This window comes from Nanorana parkeri, unplaced genomic scaffold (genome assembly GCF_000935625.1).
Source record: "Nanorana parkeri isolate BGI_ZX_2015 unplaced genomic scaffold, ASM93562v1 scaffold64, whole genome shotgun sequence".
NCBI lineage: Eukaryota > Metazoa > Chordata > Amphibia > Anura > Dicroglossidae > Nanorana > Nanorana parkeri.
This window is the reverse complement of record NW_017306332.1, coordinates 933,602-942,324: the sequence shown is the minus strand read 5'-3', so window position 1 is coordinate 942,324 and position 8,723 is coordinate 933,602. Positions and strand designations below refer to the sequence as shown.

Here is an 8,723-nt window from a genome sequence, read left to right as displayed (position 1 = left end):
TGCCTGTTTCATATCCCCACCACTTTAATTTTCCTGTAGTACGTGGCTAGCAATTGAAATACCAGTAGTTTTGCCTCGTTCTGCATCTGAGATAGAATATTAAAGAAAAAAAAGTTTAAAAAAAAGCATGCCTTTGTTTGGGGAGTTAATCAGACCTGGTTCTCATCACCCATTAATAGCTGTCACCAGGGGTGTAGTGGTGACAATAAACAGATATTCTCCTACTTTAACTCCCTTTATTAGATGACTCATATCTGAGTGATAATAAATCAGCCCCACTTGTTGTTGTTTGTCAGAACTCCACGTATCTGTGTTAACCTTGCACTGCACTGTTACTTATCGAAGAATCGAGCTGGAAGTCTAAGATACAGGCGCACAAGAGACAGGTAACATTAATGTTTGCTTCACTCTTCTAACAAGGATCTGAGAGGGAACTGTTCAAAATGTAAAGTACAACCCCAGCTTAATTTCCCCCCATATAAAAAAAAATCCCAAATTGTGCCTCACCACGCTGCAGCACGGTCACCAACTTCTTCATCTGTCCAGTGCTGAAGGTTCTTTTCAGAGCAGAAAAACACTCTGAGGGTTATTCACAAAGCTAGCCAAAGGATCAGCCGTAGCTCTGGCTGATCCTTCGGCTAGCTTCGCCCGCTTGAGCCCTTCGGTTCAGTAGAATCAAAGGGCTGCTGTACGGGCTATTCACTATAAGCCGTACAGCTTCCGAGGCTGGCCGAGCAGCTCAGTCAAGCCAAGGGCATATGCTTCGGCTCGAACGAGCCGAAGTGAAACCCGAAGCGGGCCAAGCTGATGGCCATTGGCCAGCCAAAAGTATGGCAGCTAACAGCTGGGCGGAACCAGCCGTGATCTCACGGCTGGCTCCGGCCCGTTGCAATGACAGTTCAGCATTCCCTGGTTACCTGGTAACCAGGGGACGCTGAACTGTAATTACAATGAGAACTTGGCGGAGCCGGCCTTGATATCACATCCAGCTCCGCAGAGCTCTCATTGTAATGACAGCAGGTCCCGACCAATAGGAAACAGTTGGGCGGAGCTAGCTGTCACTGCTCGCTCCGCCCAATCATTTTCAACGTTTTTTTCACTGATTTTATATTCTGCTCGGTACTACGGAGGTAATGAGTAGAATAGCCGAGCCGAATGCTGCTTGGCAGCATTCGGCTAGTCACTCACTGCCGTTTAGTCCCTATAAGAATAAGCCGAATGGCAAAGAGTAGCCTGCCGGAGGTTCGGCTCAGCCGATCCTTTGTGAATGACCCTTTCTGTCATTCTACCCATTTCCTGTGAGCCCAGCCAGTCATCTACAATCTCCCTAGGAGGTGTAGCTTCACACAGGGCCCAAAGTTGAGCTTATCCCTAATCCCTAAAACATATACTTATTTCCTATGACCCTCAGCTCCATCTAGTGGCCATAATGCAATATTTTTCTCATTCACTCTGTTCTCTGTAAATATACATATTGAAGAACATTCTACCAGAAGAGAAATTAAGAAATTATACGAAAAACATTCACACAAGGTGAATGTACATGTAGTTTCACTGGACATATAAGCTGTGCATATAAATAGATCTCTTAGTATTTTATTCCTCTAAATTTATCTCTGTGAGATAATTGCATCTCTACACGGACAGATGAGTCTTACATTTATCAAAGAACACGTTTGCATATAATTGGGTAAGTCTGGAAAATTTTAGCTCTCTACAACAATAAATAGTTCAGCAATAAAACAAAATGTCTTCTCCATAAATATGACAATCACTGCAACTTTGCAAACATAAAACCCCATCAGCATTTTTCATTCAGTGTGCACACAATACTGCACAACGTTTTTGTAGTGATTTTTTTTACCACATCCCACATCAAAAGGTCTGTTTGGGGTATATCTACAGAAAATTGCCCAAAACTGCTAATGCGGCATGATCCATAAATGCTTCTATTATTACACACTGTCATTCTTCTGAGATAAAGAGCATCAAATGAGACCAAAAAAGACAGCAGATTACAGATGTCTTGGAAATATTACACTGATTATTGAATATTTCTACACACATTAGTGGGCTACAAATTGAAGTAGCAAAAAAAAGTGATAATAGTTTAGCCAGACTTTACATTGTGCACTGAATTTCCATCATTGGATGACGTTAATGTTTAAATGATTCCACATTGGAATATGCTATTATGGCTTCTTTCTACCTCTGCATTTACTTGTATTATTACCACAAGTAAATGCAAGGACATAGGGACATCCCTATTGTTTTTTCTTCTGCGTCCTGCCAGGCTCTTGGAAACCAGCTTCCCTATTCTATCCAAAACAAAAAAGTTTTAGCTATACACACATTTAAGCAAAGATTTAAGGCCCATTCACACCAAACTCAGACCGTAAAAATAAGTAAACGGAGGTCCATTGACTTGCAATTTCATCCTCAGGTGATTTCCATTGCATTCCATTGCCTCTTTTTTAATTATTTCTTTGTCAATCTTTATTTAAATTAACATGTCCTGAGTGGACAAACTTCTATGTATCTTTTTTTTACGTCTGTTTCATTACATGTGTAAAGGTGCCCATACACTGGGAAATCCCGCGATCGTACGAGAATCGTACAGTGTATGGAAGGTGTGCAACCGTTTCTACTGTACGGTCGCACGTCTTCCATCGAACAAGCAGGCTGGAAAACCCGCCGGGAATCGAACGATTCTCGGCGAGTGGCTGGCCTGCTGGTTCGACAACTGACGAACGGGCCGGTGTGCGCACGCGTACACTGCCCGTTTGCCGTCCTTGCAAGCCTGCCCCTTGAGGGGCGGGCTTGCGATGATCGCAACTACGATCTGCCTGTCCAAGATGGGCAGATCGTACGTTTTTTTAAGTACTTTACAACCATCGCAAGACTAAGGTCTTGCGTTGGTTGTAAAGTGTATGGCCACCTTTACATTGACATCTGTTTTTGATGCGTTACTTTTTTTAATTGCAATGCAACAGAACGCAACAGGTCACAGTGGTGTAAACTGACCCCATTCACACACATACATTTTTTGGGTTACCTTCTATTGGTATCTGTTGAAAAGCATATGCTAACGGATTCAGTGTGAATGGGGCCTAAAGGTAAAACTGAATAGGACAAGCAGCATCTTCACCCAAAAAAATGAATTGCTTGTGCATCTCTCTCTACAGAACAGTACAGCATGTGTTGCTCTGGCTTGGCAAGGAAGGAATTTCAATCAGCATTTTGAAGCTTCATAATTACACATCTGTGTTTTTTCCTCACACTTATCATCACTGACATTTGAAAGGTTAAGTGCTGGATGTGTGGCTGAGCTTGTGATATATTTTCTGCACTGCTGCCTTTCTTCACAAATCTGGGATTTTCACTCCCACATCAGCATGTCCAGGCTCTTTGTACTTTTTCCCATAATGCTTTGTATCTTATTCATTGATCACACGTGCCCTTTTCTTCTTTGTACCTGAAGCCTTCCAAAAACTCCCTTGATGTAAAATATATTGTTCTGAAAAGCCAGGTCAAGAGCATTAAAAAGTAGCCTGCAAATAAATGTAATCATGGCGTTGGGTGGTTTTTATATACAGTGTAATTATTTATGAGTCATTTATAAATGTGTTTCATTTGCTTTCTATTTGAATGGTATGTTTTTCTCAGCCTTTAGTCTTGCTAGTGAATAGAGGCAAATTAGTGCAGTAGATTATGCTGCTATTAGATATACATTCAACAAGAGACAGATTTTCAACAGGACTCCTCTCAGTGATTCAAACAGCTTGCCTTGCTGCACTGGGGTTCTGAGTGCAAGGTCCTCGAAGATTCTATCTGCACAAAGATTTACAGGAGTTGTCCCAGCATATACTATCTGGTTATAACATCAGCATTGTAATAGGAATACATACTAGAGTTGTTTTTGATAATGCAATCAAAGCTTACTTGAAAAAAATATTTTTTTATCTATTGGCTGCTCCCTTCTGTCTGCCCATCACTTTCACCAACTTCCTGGATTACCATTGTGCTTTGCGTCTCTTTCCCTGCTGCTTGATATGATGCAATCTCAATTTCTACAGACTATATAGCCCATCATGCATTGTTTCCAGCCGGCAACAGTAATGTTACATTGTTCTGATTCTAAGTGCATAATCATAGGACTGAGTGAAATTATGTCACTGCATTGGGGAAGTAAATCCTATGAGCATCTTCAATGGGTGGGTTCTAGATCGATATGGTTATTATGAGTGGGATAGAACTCATGGAAATTTAATATGGAAATACAGATTTACTTTTTGACCATAGATACCCTTTAATGTTTCCCTGTGCTTTAGTGAGATTCCACTGTGTGCTGCGTTCCTCTCTAAGCACAAACATAATAGTAGGGAAGTAAGTGCTTCTGCTGTATTATCCCTGATGTGGATAAGCCAGCATTACTTTAAACAGGACAATAGTTTGTAGGCTTCTTTAAAGCAGAGCTCCAATAGCATTGTTTGGTCTAGTTCCCCCTTCTTCTGTATTAGAAAAAAAGTGTGGCCTCTTACTGACCTCTTACCCTTTCCACTCTCCAGCGCTGTTCCCCACTTCTTCCTCTGTCTGGTGCACTTTGTCTATTCAATGTTGAATGATGGCCAGCATCATTCTACCCAGTTCCTGTGAGTTCAGGCTGTCATAAACATACTTCCTGGATGAATGTCATCATGCAACTTGGGCTCACAGTACTTCTGGACTGAGCTGCACTCATGATTACATAAGTGCTGCTCACTCCAGGAGGATGAACCTCCACCAAGAAAGAAAAGGAGGGCCCTGTGATGTCACTGGACTGGCCTGAAGACTGCAGGAAAAAGGTAAGTACAGCGTTTAAAAAAAATAAAATAAAAATATGACTGGGAGCTTGGGGGAAGGTTGTGGCATGTGGCCAAAGTACCACTTTAAGGGCTGGCACACATATGTATGGCCTATACTCTGTAAAGTGATGTAGAAAATGTTGGCGCTATAAAGGGAATACAATGGCATTGATCCACTAATTAGTTCCCACAAAAAGGTGACCACAGAGTTTGGACATCCATCTACAAGAGTAACAGCTATTTGGTTTTCCTACTGTATATAAAGAACAGTAACTATTCTTTCAGGGATCTGGATCTGATCAAAAGAAGGACCCCCCCCCCCAACAGTTCATCCTGTCTAGTGCAACACACATTGCAGCTACATAACCTTCCATTGACATGACAGTGACATGATGCCATTGTGAGTCTGCAAGACCTCAGATTGGTATAGAAATTACAACAGTATTCAGAGAAATCTGCTTTTATGCTCCAAAGGGACATAAACTGCTGCAGTTCCAGGTAATGCCTGGTATTATAACATTACTTAATACATATTGCATTTTACCTTAATGGGGTGCTAATTCAGCACTCAGAATTGCTCTTTTAGTGTCTTCAATTTGGATGGAATATAGTTTCACCTCTTAAGTTGCATTAGTGAAATAAATGAACTTTGCACGATATTCTAATTATTCGAGTTTCACCTGTATATATATATACCTGCAACTGTGTGGAGTCAAAAGACAATACTGGTCCTATTTATGCTGAATTAGTGAATAAAAGCACTGCCATGCACTAACCTGGCAACCAATCATAAATCAGCTTTTTGTAGCTTCTAGTAGATAAATTAATATATCTGACTTCTTATTAGCTTACATACCATTGTCATTTCTATTGCAATTTAATATTAAGAAGTCCACATATGTTTGAACGATTTATACAAACTTTATTTCACAAGGGTTTTTTTTGTTACTGCTCATATATCTCATAAAAATTAGGATTGACTTAAATCCCTTGAAGAGTTTCTCCTTACAATAAAAAAAATAATGGCCAGTTTTTCGTATAGGGCAGATGTTTGGGTGTTGTAGCTTGATGCACAGTGCTGCGATACTGCTACCAAGGTGATACAAAAGGACTATATTTAACCAGTAAGTGAAAACTGAAAGGTTTTGGCTAATGGAGAAAAGTAGATTGAAAGATTACTGGCTAAAAGAAAGAACTGTGATTGAAAGATTCTTGGCCTCAAAAATAATAGAAATGGTGCAAAAGAAGCAGGAGGAACATGTTATGTACAGTATTATATTGCCAAATGCATTCAAAATGTCACACTTCAACACACGGCAGATGTTTGTTGTGAGTACTAAGAATATGCAGAATTAGCAAAACAATAGAATACCAATCAGGTCATACGGAATTAGAGAGCGACTGGTTCCATCAGAGACCTTAGATAGTGGTGTAATCCTTTATGATACCTTCCCACTAACCCAAAAAGTAAGACTTCATCATCAAAACTTTAACAGTGAAAGTGGCCAGATCAGAAGACAATTATACCTCTGTGGTTGCCTGCAGATATCACTTGCTGCCATTTCTTGGGGAAATTTGTAATCTATTAGGTGTCTACCCATGCCTTTCCTGCACTCGGTAGCTAAATGTTTTACCTCACAGCAGTCAGATCATACCTTCATATAAGTCCTCCAGCTAATGCTTATGGACAGGCAACATGAAAACCCTTTTTAAGGCACTTGAAGCTATGTTGTCCCCAATGCACAATATCTTATTTATGATGCATGCCAGTAAAAGACAACTTTTTGGAGCTTTTGCTTGCAGAAATAGTTAGTAACTGTTAAAGAGCATCCAACGCTCATTTGCAGCCAGAAGCCATTTGCTGAACAGGTGCTTACATGTACAATGCCTCTATACAATGTCTATGGAATAATTAAGAGGTGTCGTGAGAACTTCCCCAATTTGAAGGCAAGACAACTTCCTATTTTACTTTACACTCCAAAATGTGAAAAGACAAAAAGGAGGCAACACCTTCAATGTAATATTTGTTTTCTGCTAAAATTAAACTGAAAAAAAAGCTTTAGCTGACCCAAGATGGGTTTCAAATAAATGATCCATAAGTGTACCTTTGGTGTTAATACCTCTCTAAAGACTTTGTTATTCTTTTCTAAATATAGAAATATACTTTAATAACTGTATTTGGATGAATATACAGGTGAAACTCGAATAATTAGAATATCGTGCAAAGTTCATTTATTTCACTAATGCAACTTAAAAGGTGAAACTAATATATGAGATAGACTCATTACATGCAAAGCAAGATAGTTCAAGCCGTGATTTGTCATAATTGTGATGATTATGGCTTACAGCTCATGAAAACCCCAAGAACCCCAAATCCACAACCTCAAAAAAGTAGATTATTACATGCAATCAATAAAACAAGGATTGTACATAGAACAATATCGGACCTCTGAAAAGTACAAGCATGCATATGTACTCAGTACTTGGTTTGGGCCCCTTTTGCAGCACTTACTGCAATTACTTTTGCACGATATTCTAATTATTCGAGTTTCACCTGTATAAGCAATGCCTTTCTTTCATTCTTTTGGTAGGACCAGGGATGGTCCACACCACGATCTATTGAATTGCCTCATATTTAAGTGGGTGATGTACTTTGGACCTGTCAGTGTTTCTACCTCAAAAAAGCTTTTTGTCTTTTTCAACAAAGGCTTTAGTAATTTTTACACCATGGACAGTAGCATAGGAACAGAGGATGCATCAGTTGCTGTCACAACAAGGCTCATGTTCTTAGGGGATCTGATTAGTCTGACTAACCCTTCAATCAGCATAATGGATGAGGAGCCCTCAGTTGCTAATTAAACCCACCCTCGTTATCATCATGGGGCCTGACTTAAAAAAGTCACATCAGGATCTGCGCAAGCATAGTAAGCAACTATCCTTCAGAGTCAGAAATGTATTTCTACAAGACCCGCTCAACCTAGTCTTGGTTGAGACCTGGCTAGTAATAAACACTAAACACATAAACAGTAGTTTTTGTAACATGTGGGAGAGTAATGAGTAAAAAACTCAAACCATGTTAAAAAAAACCTCTTTAAATACCAAATGATTCAATGCAAATAGAATCAGCAGAAATAATGAACCACAGCCCTGACAACCACCAGTCCAATGCAGTTAATTGCTGGTCTGGATCTGATATGTTCAGCTTTCTGCGCAAATGTATTTGAGGTCAGCACTGCTCTTCATACTGCATGCTTTGGCCCATAGGTCAACACTGACTACAAAAGTTCATGTCTCAGATGTGAATAAGCCACAAAGGAGCATGCAAAAAGACCCCATTTCTGATCAGAACAGAGGAACAGCATCTAGGCAAAACAAGGAAATAATTCCTAAACTGTCTGAGATTCATTTTTGCAGTTACACTGGTGGTGATGGTGACAGCTCTTTGAAGTTACCATATCTGAGGTAAAGCAATCTGTCAAGACCCCTCAGCGCTTTGCTGTTAAGCTTTATCAGTACCAGACCTCTTGGAGGGAAGCATCAGCATCAGCTTGGAGCCAAGTTGCTGTAAGAAGACCCAGGAGCTTCAAATTTGGCAACTAGGGAGCCAAGCTTGAAGCTGAATAAGATAGCACAGTCGTTTTTTAACAAGTCATTATATATTCTAGCACAAACATGAATTTGGATTCCCCTGTTTATCTTTTGAGATATTTTCTTTCCTTATGCTCTGGGCAGCTAAGTAGTCTCAAAACTTGCTGCAATTACAACAGGCTCAACTCTGGCTATGGTTTAAATGTATTGTCACAAGACCTAAAAGAAAACAGCAACCACAAAAACTTTTGACTGCATAGTTACACATAATTCAGAAAAGACTCAAGGTGG

General features: G+C 39.9%; 1 protein-coding gene across 6 annotated transcripts in view; it reads right to left on the bottom strand.

Moving 5' to 3' along the window:
* The window catches only part of HDAC9 (histone deacetylase 9), a 145,642-nt gene that overhangs the window by 22,508 nt on the left and 114,411 nt on the right, over positions 1-8,723 (bottom strand). The gene's annotated exons all lie outside the window — the stretch shown is intronic.